The sequence below is a fragment of the Pogoniulus pusillus genome, chromosome 19 (assembly GCF_015220805.1).
Source record: "Pogoniulus pusillus isolate bPogPus1 chromosome 19, bPogPus1.pri, whole genome shotgun sequence".
In the NCBI taxonomy this organism is placed as follows: domain Eukaryota; kingdom Metazoa; phylum Chordata; class Aves; order Piciformes; family Lybiidae; genus Pogoniulus; species Pogoniulus pusillus.
In genome coordinates, this window is record NC_087282.1 from 4860679 (window position 1) to 4873275 (window position 12597).

Genomic DNA, 12597 nt, shown 5'->3' on the forward strand with positions numbered 1-12597 from the left:
GTGCCTTCAACACCCACCACGCTGGGATTCTGTGATCAACCAACAAATCTGTCTCCTGCCTTGGGCACAATGCCCGTGTCCAGGCAGAGGTGATGGCAGAAAAGCCTTTCTGCTCCCATCCTGGTGGGTAGCAGAAGTTCATGACCACTATTGGAAGCAGGTGGGCTGCCCTGCCAGGAGATGGGAGCCATTAGAGAGTAAAGCCCCTAAAGAAAATTTATGTCTGTCTCTCCTCACCCCTCTCTCCTAAAACAAATTATTCTACCATAGTCCTGCCCCATTCAGAGAGACCTGCTCAGGTTTGCCCCCACCCCAGGGGTCCACCAGCCCTTGGGATGTCCAAGCCCTCTGCTAGCACAGCAGGGGTAAGGAGAATAAAAAATAGCCAAGCTTTCCCAGCCAGCCACTAATTCATCTCCCTGGGAGTCCATCAGAAGGGATTCTGCAGCACCTGGGCTGTTGCCCCTCTCCCCCTCCCAGCCACTCCACTTGGCAGCCACCAGCTTGCTTGAAGAGGAGAGGACACACACACACACACACACAAAGTGACTCTCCCCCCTCCTCATCACCATCACTTACCCCGAGGTTTATTATTACACAAATGTGAATTCCAGAGCCAGCATCTGGGGAGCAGCTGCTGGAGTTAACCCCTTCTCCTGCTGCAGGAGAGCTGGGCCAGAGGGACTGGGTGCTTGGCAGCAGTGTGGCCATGCTTGGGGAGGACCTGGCATTAGGGACATGCAGGGACATCCCTGCTTACTCTGCAGGGTGGCTTCTGCTGTGGAGGGACAAGTCTGCCTGTGTAGATGTGGAGGCAAGTTCCTCCCTCTCTTCTCTCTTTTCTCTCTCTTTTCTCTTCTCTTTTTTGTTGCTCACAACACACACTGCTGCTTCCATCCAGAGGTGTTGTACAGGCTCACTGTGCTCCTCAGGAAGGCCTGAGCTTCCAGTTTGCATCGGGATGCAGCTCCAAGGGATGTACCCTTGGCTTTGGGGGATCAGCCTGAAGATAAGGAGTGAGGCCTGAAGGCCAGCAACCTGCTGAAAAGGAAAGGCTCAGCTGCCTGGACAAGCATATTTTTGCTGCAAGATGGATGTCTGTGAATGAGGGCAGGTCCTCACAACCTCCTCTTCTCTTACCAACCTGTAATCACAGGCTCACAGGATGTCAGGGGTTGGAAGGGACCCAAAGAGATCATCCAGTCCAACCCCCCTGCCACAGCAGGACCACACAATCTAGCTCAGGTCACACAGCAACACATCCAGACAGGCCTTGGAAGCCTCCAGAGAAGGAGACTCCACAACCTCTCTGGGCAGCCTGTGCCAGTGCTCTGGGACCCTTACAGTCAAGAAGTTCCCCCTTGTGCTGAGCTGGAACCTCCTGTGCTGCAGCTTCCATCCATTGCTGCTTGTCCTATCCCAGGGAGCAGTGAGCAGAGCCTGTGCCCCCCTCCTGACCCCCAGCCCTCAATTACTTATAAGCATTGATTCAATCCCCTCTCAGCCTTCTCTTCTCCAGACTAAACAGCCCCAGATCCCTCAGCCTCTCAACATCAGGTACCCTGCAAGGCTTTAGGGTTGGCCAGAAGACCAACTTTCCTACCACATCTCAAATACTTGGATCACTTTTGGGCCCTTTACTACAAGAAGGACCTTGAGGAGCTGGAGCATGTCCACAGAAGAGCAACAAAGCTGGTGAAGGGTCTGGAGCACAAGACAAGTGAAGAATCACTGAGGAAAGGGAGTTGTTAAGCCTGGATGAAAGGAAGCTCAGGGGTGACCTTCTGGCTCTCTACAATGAAAGGAGGCTGGAGGCAGATGGGAGATGTTCTTTTCTCCTAAGTGTCAAGTGATAAGACAAGAGGAAACAGCCTCAAGTTGTACCAGGTGAGGTTTAGGTTGGACATGAGGAACAATTTCTTTCCCCAAAGGGTTGCCAAGCCCTGGAACAGGCTGCTCAGGGCAGTAGTGGATTCCCCATCCCTGGAGGGGTTTAAAAGCTGTGTAGATGTGGTGCTGAGGGACATGGAGAAGAGAAGGCTTCAAGGAGACCTTGGAGTGGCCTTCCAGTATCTGAAAGGGTCTTACAGGAGGGCTGGAGAGGGATTATTGACAAGGTCTTGTAATGACAGGATGAGGAGGAATGGGTTTAATCTGGCAGAGGGGAGACTGAAACTGGATGTTAGGAAGAACTTGTTTGCAGTGAGGGTGGTGAGACACTGGCACAGGTTGCCCAGGGAGGTTGTGGAGCACAGAAGCACCCAATGTGATCAAATATCACATTCAGTGCTTCTGTGCTCCACAACCTCCCTGGAGGTGTTCAAGTTCAAGTTGGCTGAGGCCTTGAGTGACCTGTTCTAGTAGAAGGCTGGAATTAGATGAGCTTTGAGGTCCCTTCCAACCTAACCCATTCTATGTTTCTATGGCTCAGTGGTGACCTGGCAGTGCTGGGTTAGTGTTTGGACTCTATGGACCTTAAAGGTCTCTTGTAATCAAAACCCTCTACGATTCTAAGCTCTCCTTTTCCTTGAAGCTTCCTCTGGCATCCAACTCCCTGCTCCCAGTGCTGACTGGCAGCCAGGGGTGATTTCCCAGACAGGTTTGAGTGAGTTGAGCAATGGATGGAGGGAGGCATCGGCGCTGGCAGCTCGACGCGTGGCTGGATGTCGGCAGGCAAAGGTCAGGAGCAGGCAGGTGACAGGTCCTGTCAAACACAGCCAGGCTGCCTGCCAGATACCATGGTGATGGGCAGAGCCAAGGCAGCAACCAGTGCTGCAAAGGCCAGGGCAGGTTTTGAAGGAGGTTTTAGTGCCTGGATGAAAACCAGCTGTGGGTTCTGCTGGGGCTGACACAGGCACTACCTTGGCTGCTCAGCCTGGGCTGGGAGAAGGGAGGAGAGGAGGAAGGTGTGGAGCCTCCAGCATCCAAACAGACTTAGGGTGAGGCTGGAGATGGCACTAGAACAACTAGGCAGTGTAGAGCTGGGCTTCACTGCCCTGGTCAGCAGGCTTCACCAATGGTGGCTCCCACTGTCTCCAGTTTGCCCAGTTGGTTAATCCACTGGGACCAGTTCAAGCACAGAAATCATCCCCACGACTCCTTGGGAGGGGACCAGAACATGATGGGACAACTCATCAGGCTGGGTCCCTCCTTAATTGTTGCTCCCTACAGCTGTTTGCCCCACAGACTCCCTCCAAGCCTGAACCACACCACTGCTGAGACCCAAGTGGAGCTGACAGGGCAACTCGACAGACAAAATAACAGCAGCCAGAGCAGTCGCTGTCTCCAGAGGAGGTGTTTATAATGTGAGGAACCCCTGAAGGGATCTGAGCAGGAATGGGAACAGAAGCTCCTTTGCTTAGGCTTGAACTGCTGCCCGTGAGCTGGAGCATGGAGCCCAGCCAGCTGAGCTGCCTGCTTGCTCTGCCTGCAAAGCCACTCTCTGGGCTCTTGCCCTGAGCAGGAGGGGTGAGAAATGGAGCTGACAACAGCTCCTGCAGCACCGGCAGCTCAGCAGCCTGTGGTGCCATGCCAGAAAAACCCTCTCTCCTCTTGTCAGTCAATGCCTTCTTCTCCAAAGCCAGCTCCAACTTCTCTCAGCATCTGCTTCCAGCTCATGGCTCTCAGCCTCTTCCTTCCCTCACCTCTCATCCCGGAGCTCACACAGTTTGTTTTTCTCAGCCTGAAAGATCTTTGGTACAAGGAAGTCATTCTTCTCCTGTACTCAGTGCTGGCCAGGCCACATCTTGAGTGCTGTGTCCAGTTCTGGGCCCCTCAATTCAAGAGAGATGTTGAGGTGCTGGAAGGTGTTGAGAGAAGGGCAGCAAGGCTGGGGAGGGGCCTGGAGCAGAGCCCTGTGAGGAGAGGCTGAGGGAGCTGGGGGTGTGCAGCCTGCAGCAGAGGAGGCTCAGGGCAGAGCTCATTGCTGGCTACAACTACCTGAAGGGAGGCTGTAGCCAGGTGGGGTTAGGCTCTGCTGCCAGGCAAGCAGCAACAGAACAAGGGACACAGCCTCAAGCTGTGCCAGGGGAGGTCTAGGCTGGATGTTAGGAGGAAGTTGTTGTCAGAGAGAGTGATTGGCATTGGAATGGGCTGCCCAGGGAGGTGGTGGAGTCGCTGTGCCTGGAGGTGTTGAAGCCAAGCCTGGCTGGGGCACTTAGTGCCATGGTCTGGTTGATTGTCTAGGGCTGGGTGCTAGGCTGGCCTGGATGAGCTTGGAGCTCTCTTCCAGCCTGCTTGATTCTACGATTCAGGCAAGGGGAAAGAGCCTCCCTGAAGGGTTCATGGCCCAGCCCCATGGTGCCAGGGGGTTCTGAGCTGCGATGAATCCCAGCGTGGGTCTGTCTGGGCTCGGCCATCCCTGAGCACTGCATGGCTGCTGGCTGCTCCTCTGGCAGCACACGGAGCAGGGGATGGGCTGACTTTGCTCCCCCAGCCCAGCGAATCCCACCAGGCAGCAGGGGTAGGATGACAAATTGTTCTGACTAATAGTCTAAACACTGGGAAACAATGGAAGGCAGGGGAGCAGCATCTCAAGTATGCAGCACGCCAGGGGCTGGGCTATTTTATTTGATTATCAGATGGATATTCCAGTGGCCGGGATCCGTCAGGAATAGAACAACACACGTCAAACTCAATAAGAGTTTGCCGGGGCTGGGGAATGTGGGAGAGGGGGGAGGGAGGTGGCACTTGAGAAGCTCCTGCTCTGGGGTACTGTTGAGAAGCCTAAGTCGAAGTCAAGTGCTTGTGAAAATGAGACAGCTCTGCCTGCCGCAGCGCACGGCAGCAGCCACCAAACCCTCTCTGGTGGCTTGGAAGTCCCTGTCCCTGAGCCAGGCTCACCGAGGATGGGTGGGTGGATGGGAAGAGGCGTGGGAAGGCTGCCCGGCTGATGTGGTGGAGCAGACAGGGGGAGGCTTTCTGTCTTCTCCTTGAAATTCCTTTGCATTTCAGAGCCATTTTAAAAGTCAAAAGCTGTTAAGATTCCCCAGGACGCCCGGGGAGGGAGGGATATTGACTGGGTTTGCTCTGACGTTCTTTCTCTGCACAGCTGTTTGTGCCATCAGCAGCAGGGCTGCTCTTTAAAAAGAAGGTATTTTATCCATTAAAAAGAAATCCAGGAATGATGAATATTTACTCAGTCTAAGAGTGAGTGATGAAACCCTCTCAGAGGTGCTAAGATCCAGCTATCTGTCTGCTAACCCTGCAGGACACCAGCGCTGGATTCCCTTGGAGCCTCCTCAGCTCTTTGAAATCCTCGGGGTCAGGAAGGCTGTGAAGGGCTCTTCATCCACGATGCTTTCTCTCCAGAGGTTCCTTTTGCTTCCTGTGTGTGAGCAGGGCTGGAAAGCTGTGAGAACAACCATTCAGAAGTTACTCTGAGACTTCCAGCAGGAACAACAACAAAAAAGAAGAAGGATCAGCAGAAGGAGAGAGGAGGAAAAGCTGTTGCTGGGGAGAAGGAAGAGAGAGAAATCTCCTCTCTGCTTTGAGGAGCCTTGGTAGACTACTTGGGCTACCCCATCTTTGTGTTATCCTGGATGAGTCCTTGCCTGAAGGATGCTGACCCAAGTTCTCTGATGATCTCCATCCTTTTCCTCTCCATCTCCCTCCTTTCAGCACCACATCCCCTTTCCCACTACAGCTGCCCCTTTCCCACCCCACACCCAGAGCACCTGCGTCCCACTAGAGTCTCCTCCCACCCCAGGTGTGGCCACTTTGCCCTCCCACCCCAGGTGTGACCACTTTGCTCTCCCACCCGAGGTGTGGCCACTTTGCCCTCCCACCCCAGGTGTGGCCACTTTGCCCTCCCTCCCCACTCCCCTTTATATTCAGCCCCAGGAAAGCAAGCCCCAAGCTTGCCCAACTGGGCAGAGGGATCCTCCTCAGATCATCCCTGGTGAGTCCTCATGGTGTGCACTGGGTGAGTGGTGGAGGGGATCTAAAGGCCGGGGGGCCTGGTTGGCCCCCCAGCTAGCTAGGGCCCAAGCTTGACAGTCATTTTAACATCATCACCCACGGGTGCTGGGCTTCCTTCCTTAGGTTGAGCTCCTCTGTGTGTGGCTGAGAGTCCTGCCCCAGGCTGTAAGGTGAGTGAGTGGGAAAATGGTGTTGGTAGAGAAGGAGCTGTTTAGGCAGTATGAAGGGGCATGGTAGAGCAGGGGCTGCTTGGGGGAGATGGAGTGGGGGTGGCAGAGTAGGGTCTGTTTCTCCCCTCAGATCAGGTGAGTAGCATAGTTTCTCCTAGGAAGGGTCTTCCTGAGATTCAGCTCTTTTAAGATCCAAATCAAATCCCCTCAAAAGTTGACTTTGAGACTTCCAGCAGGAACAGAAAATGGAGGATCAGCAGAAAGAGTGGGAAGGAAAAGCTTTTGCTGGGGAGGAAGAAGAGAGAAAGCTTCTCTCTGCTTTGAGAAACCCTGGTAGGCTGCTAGGACTACCCCACCTCTGTGCTCTCCTGAGTGAGTCCTTGCCTGAAGGATGCTGCCCCAAGATTCCTGATCTGCAGTGTGTTTCAGATGGGGACATCTGGGTTGTCCACACTCCAGCTGGTGCCAGCTGCCTTCAGGGGCACAGTGAGGCTGCTCCCTGCACGCCAGGCTTCTGCTTCTCTCCGCCTTGGCAGTACCTGAAGGACACTAAAGGTCTGATGCTGTGCACAGGGGCTCTTTTTGATCACTCCTCTATCTCAGCATTTCGTGGAGCCTGCTTGTGGTATGTAATAACTCCCCCACCCAACATGCTGCTGCTGCTGTAGTCTCACCTCCTGATCTTTCTTTCACAGGATGAATGGAAGTGACTGCACACACTCCTGGCATGCTCCACCTCCTTCCTCGCTTTACACTCCTTGGCTTCTCATTTATTTTTTGCATGAGCTCATTTATTTTGGGTGGAAAGACATGCCCTGGAGCTGGCAGAAGTGCTCATGTTACTCTCTGTGCCCTGCTGTGCCAGAACTAGTGACAGCAACACCAATCCAAACTGCCTGCTTTGACCAGCAACCCCTCCTGCTTCCAGTACTGACAGTGGCAAGGTCAACCATAGTCTCCTGTTTTAACTAGCATCTCCTCTTGTTCTACCTCCCAAAACACAGATTGTATGTGAGCCCCACATCTCCCTCTAGAGTGGCTCAGATCAGCATCCCTGGTCACTCAGGTTGGGCAGGAATGTCACACCACCTGCTAGGTACATATTTGTTACCAGTCACCCCAGCTACAGCCCCATTGCCAGGCAATCTCCTCACCTGCAGCACCTCTAGACCTGTGTTGACTGATGGCATCTACTGCCAGAGCCCACCACTGGAAGATGTGAGCATCAGAGCTGGATGCACTGCTAGAAGTGGAGGATTTGAGCTGTGGCTGATAGTCCTGCAGAAGAGATCCTCCTTAAGTGGTGCATTCAGGTTTGGGCTGCCCAGTTTGACAGGGTCCAACTGAGGGCTATGAGGATGATGAGGGGACTGGAACACTGCCTGACAAGGAGAGGCTGAGTGACCTGAGGCTGCTTAGTCTGGAGAAGAGAAGACTGAGGGGATTTAATGTCTATAAAAATGAGGGCTGGAGGTCAGGTTGGGGGATCAGGCTCTGCTCCCTGGGATAGGACAAGCAGCAATGGATGGAAGCTGCAGCACAGGAGGTTCCAGCTCAACACAAGGGGAACTTCTTGACAGGAAGGGTCCCAGAGCACTGGCACAGGCTGCCCAGAGAGGTTGTGGAGTTTCTTTCTCTGGAGCCTTTCAAGGCCTGTCTGGATGTGTTGTTGTGTGACCTGGGCTGGATTGTGTGGTCCTGCTCTGGCAGGGGGTTGGACTGGATGTCTTTGAGTCTCTTCCAACCCTTGACATCCTGAGAGTCCATCTCAAGCTTGGTGGTCCTCCCTACACAGACAATTTGAGTTTGTTTTTTGGTCTTGCAAGCATCTCCATAGCTGGAACAAAAGGATGAGGAAGTAGAGAACAAGGGAGGTAGAGAAGAAAGGGAAGCTGGAGAGAAGCAGGCAGTGAAGAAGGGTGACCTGGAGAGAAACCAGCAGGAAAGAGGGATCCATAGAGAAGCAGGCAGAGAGAGCAGTAAGCCAAATCACTGAGGCAGGAGTGAGATTTCTCCCCTGGAATTGGGAACAGCAGCTCCAAGTAGTCACTGTCTGCACCTGATGCAAATCTGTTTGCTGGGGGATGTTGGGAGCAAAGAGCAGAACGCTCCTGATTTCACAGGTTTGTCTCATGAACTGGAGCCTCCAAACCAGAAAGATTGCAAGAAAAACAAAAAGCAGAGGGGGGAAGGAAAGCAAACAACTAAACCAAACTGATGTAAACATCATCAGCCTTGGTGTGGGGGGGGAGCACTGCCCTGGGAGAGGTGGGAGGGCAGGCAGCATGGCCCAGCCAGAATGCTTTAAAAGCCTTCCTGTGCTATGGCATTTGTTCTTCAAACACATTAAGGCTTGTGCAATAAATACATAAATAAGGCCCTGCCATTTACCTCTGCCTCTGCCACGTTAATGGTTGCAGTTTTGGCTCATTAAAAATTGAAACGCCCAACACTTGCAGCAGCTGCCAAACCTGCTGCTCCCTCCCCTCCTGCCTCACTCTCCATTCCTCCTGGATGCTTTCTCCTTTGGCATTCCCTTTCCAGCCTTCCCTGCTTCTGTCTGGTGCTTCCCAGTCCTCTCCCCTCCCTGCAGTGCTCCCCTCAGCTTCTCTTGCCCGTTGCTCCTCTGCCAGAGCTCAGCTCAAGGGGAGCAGTTGATAATCGGTGGCTTTAATATTCTCCCCTCGCTGTTCTCCTCTTCCGTGGGACTTGGAGAATTAGCAAATGTATTTAGCTAGGTACACGGGAGAGCAAAGGCAACAAAGCAAGCAGCAGGGCTTTTCTAACGAGGAATGACTAATTTGACCCAGGAGAGCCTGTCCTCTTCCAAGCACTCAATTTTTCCCCGGGTTTTGCATCCAAAGCTAACATTGGCAGTGCCAGCAGTGACTCTGGGGCACCTGCCAGCCTGCAGCTACCACGGGTGCTGTGCTCCCTGCCCTGCCAGCTCCAGCTTTGCTTTACCTGCTCTCTCAGATGTGACACAAGCCACTGCAGCCAAAGCTGGCAGCCAGGGGGATTTGGAGAAGCTGCTGCTTGTCTGCTGATGGCTCTGCTCAGGGCTTCTGTGCACTGAGGAGTTCAAGTCCTGAAAAGCATCCTTCCCAAGGCTAAGTTGGATTAAGACCAAGCTCCTTGCAGCTTTTCCATGGCTTTGAGCAGCTTCTAACTGCTCATGGACAAGGAAGGAAACACCAAGGGGTTGTCTCAAGTCTGTGCCCATGACAAATGCCTCAGCACAAGCTTTGCAAGTGCTGTCAGCAATCATCACATGCTGTGGGTGCAGACAGAGCTCAGCTGGGGTTGGAATCCTTGGGACATGCAACTTAGTTGCAGTGGGCTTACACAACAGCCCCAAGAGAAGAAGAGTGCTGTGATCTTGTGTTCTATGAAGAGGAGATTTAGACAGGATAAAAGAACTTTTTTTGACACTGAGGATGGAGAGACACTGTCCCAGGCTGCCCAGAGAGGTGGTAAATGCCCCATTCCTGGAAACATTCTGGGTCAGGTTGGATGGGGCTGTTGAGCAACCTGCTTTGGTTGAAGGCATGCCCCCTGACTGCAGGGCAGGTTGGACTAGATGGCCTTTAAAGGTCCCTTCCAACCCAAACTAGTCTGTGATTTCTGTGCCAGTGTCTCATCACCCTCAACATCAAAGATTCCTATCTAGTCTGAATTTCTCTCTTTTCTAGTTCAAACCCATCACTCTGTGTCCTGTCACAACAGGTCCTGATAAAATATCTGTCCCAAGCTTCCTTACAGCCCTCTTAAAGTACTGAAAGACCACAAGAAGGTCTCACTGGAGCCTGCTGTTCTCCAGGCTGAACAACTCCAACTCTCTCAGCCTGTCCACATAGCAGAGGGGTTCCTTTCTTCTGCTGGGTCTGCTTACTCCAGTGTGGATCAGCTAAATGCTTGCTCCTCCCTAGGATCCTACTGGAATCAGACTCTCTGCCTGCTGGTTGGTCTCTACAGCTCTCACCTTGCTCTGAATGAGCTTGATCACAGGATGTCAGGGGTTGGAAAGGACCCAAGGAGATCACCGAGTCCACCCCCACTGCCAGAGCAGGACAACACTAACACAGATCACAGAGGAACACATCCAGACAGGCCTTGGAAGCCTCCAGAGAAGGAGACTCCACAGCCTCTCTGGGAAGCCTGCTCTAGTGCTCTGGGATCCTTACAGTCAAGAAGTTCCCTCTTGTGTTGAGCTGGAACCTCCTGTGCTGCAACTTACACCCATTGCTCCTTGTCCTATCCCAGGGAGCAGTGAGCAGAGCCTGTCCCCCCCTCCTGGCCAACCCTCAGATATTTACAGACATTTATCAAATCCCCTCTTGGTTGTCTCTTCTCCAGACTAAAAAGTCCCAAGTCTCTCAGCCTCTCCTCATAAGCCATGCCCTCCAGCTCCCTAATCATCTTCAAAGCCCTAATTTACTGGAGGCAGCTTCTCTGCCTGCTGGTTGCTCTCTGCAGCTCTCAACTTGCACTGAATAAACTTGGTCTTACTGGAAACAGCTTCTCTGCCTGCTGGTTGGTCTCTACACCTCTCAACTTGCACTGAATAAGCTCAGTCTTACTGGAGACAGCCTCTCTGCCTGCTGGTTGGTCTCTGCAGCTCTCAACTTGCACTGAATAAGCTCAGTCTTACTGGAGACAGCCTCTCTGCCTGCTGGTTGGTCTCTACACCTCTCAACTTGCACTGAATAAGCTCAGTCTTACTGGAATCAGCCTCTCTGCCTGCTGGTTGCTCTCTGCAGCTCTCAACTTGCACTGAATAAGCTTGTAAAAGGCAGAGACTATAATGGTTTGCTGGTTAAAAAAGACTATTTAGGCCAATGGAGTTGGGATTTTTTAGTGGAAAGGAGGAGGTGGGGCTGAGATTTACTGATCTGAGGCTGTCACAAGTCATCTGTGGATTTCTTGAGGAGCAAACATGGTCTAGCAGACAGAGACAGGCCAAGTGTTCCAAAAGAGTTTTGCTTGTGTAGGCTAAAAACAAATCAGAGGGCAAAGATGTTTGTGATTGCTGCCTAGAAATGCACTGGAGAGGAAACACCCCAGGAATGCAAGGATCTCTGTTAAGCACAGGGACACTGATGACATGAGCATGAACTGGTAGAAACCTGCCCTGCATAAATGTCAGCTCAAAATTGAAGGAGGTTTCTCCTAATCATCAGATGGAGGAGTTTATGGAATAGCTTTCCAGCAGGGGCAATCGAGGGAAGAAACATAACCAGTTCAAGATGGGAGGCTGACAAATTTCTGAATTTCATCTTGGGCTGGGGCCTGAGTTTGACAGTTTGGCCCCTCCTGCCTCAGCCCAAGGCTTGCTGCACTTGTGCAAGGTGGAGATCGCCTGGCGTCGGACTCCTCCTCGCTGCCTGTGCACAGGCAGAGCCCCTGCCTCACCTGTCCCTGGCACAGAGGGGTTTCAGCTGCTTAATAAGCCATGACATGCCAGACATTGAAAGTATGAAAATTGCCCAATTCTTTTAATATTTTAAGCCCCATCACAGATACTTTACTGGTTTGAGCAAAGGATGCCTGAGTAGGGAAATGGAAACTATCATTTTGTATAATCTGCCTGAGCTGCACTGACTCCTTGATCCCCACTGGACCTGACCTCCCAGCACCCACCTGCCCCTGCTCCAGCCTCTGGTGCCCAGATGGGGAAAGGACCCAGGGAATGATGTCAGCAAACAGGCTGAGAGAGTTTGGGTTGTTCAGGCAGGAGAAAAGAAGGCTCTGGGAGACTTTCTTGTGGCCTTTCAGTGCTTAAAGGAACTTGTAAGGAAGCTGGGGACAGACTTTTTAGCAGGGTCTATTGTGACAGGACAAGGGGTAGTGAGTTTGAACTAAAAGAGGGAGATTTAGACTAGGTAGAATGAAAACATTTTTGACACTGAGGATGGTGAGACCCTGGTCCAGGTTGCCCAGAGAGGTGGTAGATGCCCCATCCCAGGAACCATTACAGGTCAGCTTGGATGAGGCTTTGAGCAACCTGATCTAGTTGAAGAGTTTGCAGCTGGAGCACCTTGAGTACTGTGTCCAGTTCTGGAGTCCTCAATTCAAGAGAGATATTGAGCTACTGGAATGTGTTCAGAGAAGGGCAACAAAGCTGGCGAGGGGCCTGGAGCACAGCCCTGTGAGGAGAGATTAAGGGAGCTGGGAGTGTGCAGCCTGCAGAAGAGGAGGCTCAGGGCAGAGCTCATTGCTGGCTACAACTACCTGAAGGGAGGCTGTAGCCAGGTGGGGTTGGGCTCTTCTGCCAGGCAAGCAGCAACAGAACAAGGGGACACAGTCTCAAGCTGTGCCAGGGCAGGTCTAGGCTGGATGTTGTTAGGAAGTTGTTGTCAGAGAGAGTGATTGGCATTGGAATGGGCTGCCCAGGGAGGTGGTGGAGTCGCTGTGCCTGGAGGTGTTCAAGCAAAGCCTGGCTGGGGCACTTAGTGCCATGGTCTGGTTGGTTGTCTAGGGCTGGGTGCTAGGTTGGGCTGGATGAGCT

General features: G+C 52.7%; 1 long non-coding RNA gene across 2 annotated transcripts; it reads left to right on the plus strand.

Annotated features, from left to right (window-relative positions):
- The first annotated feature begins 5862 nt into the window (after nt 1-5862).
- LOC135183662 (uncharacterized) lies at nt 5863-9454 on the plus strand. 2 transcript variants are annotated; one of them, XR_010305641.1, is made up of 5 exons: nt 5863-5899; nt 6043-6089; nt 6323-6422; nt 6509-6644; nt 6785-9454. It is a non-coding gene; the product is annotated as an uncharacterized LOC135183662 (long non-coding RNA). The 2 variants fall into 2 exon arrangements; XR_010305642.1 differs by lacking the exon at nt 6785-9454 and having other exon boundaries at nt 5865-5899; nt 6326-6422; nt 6509-6669.
- The last annotated feature ends 3143 nt before the right edge of the window (nt 9455-12597 follow it).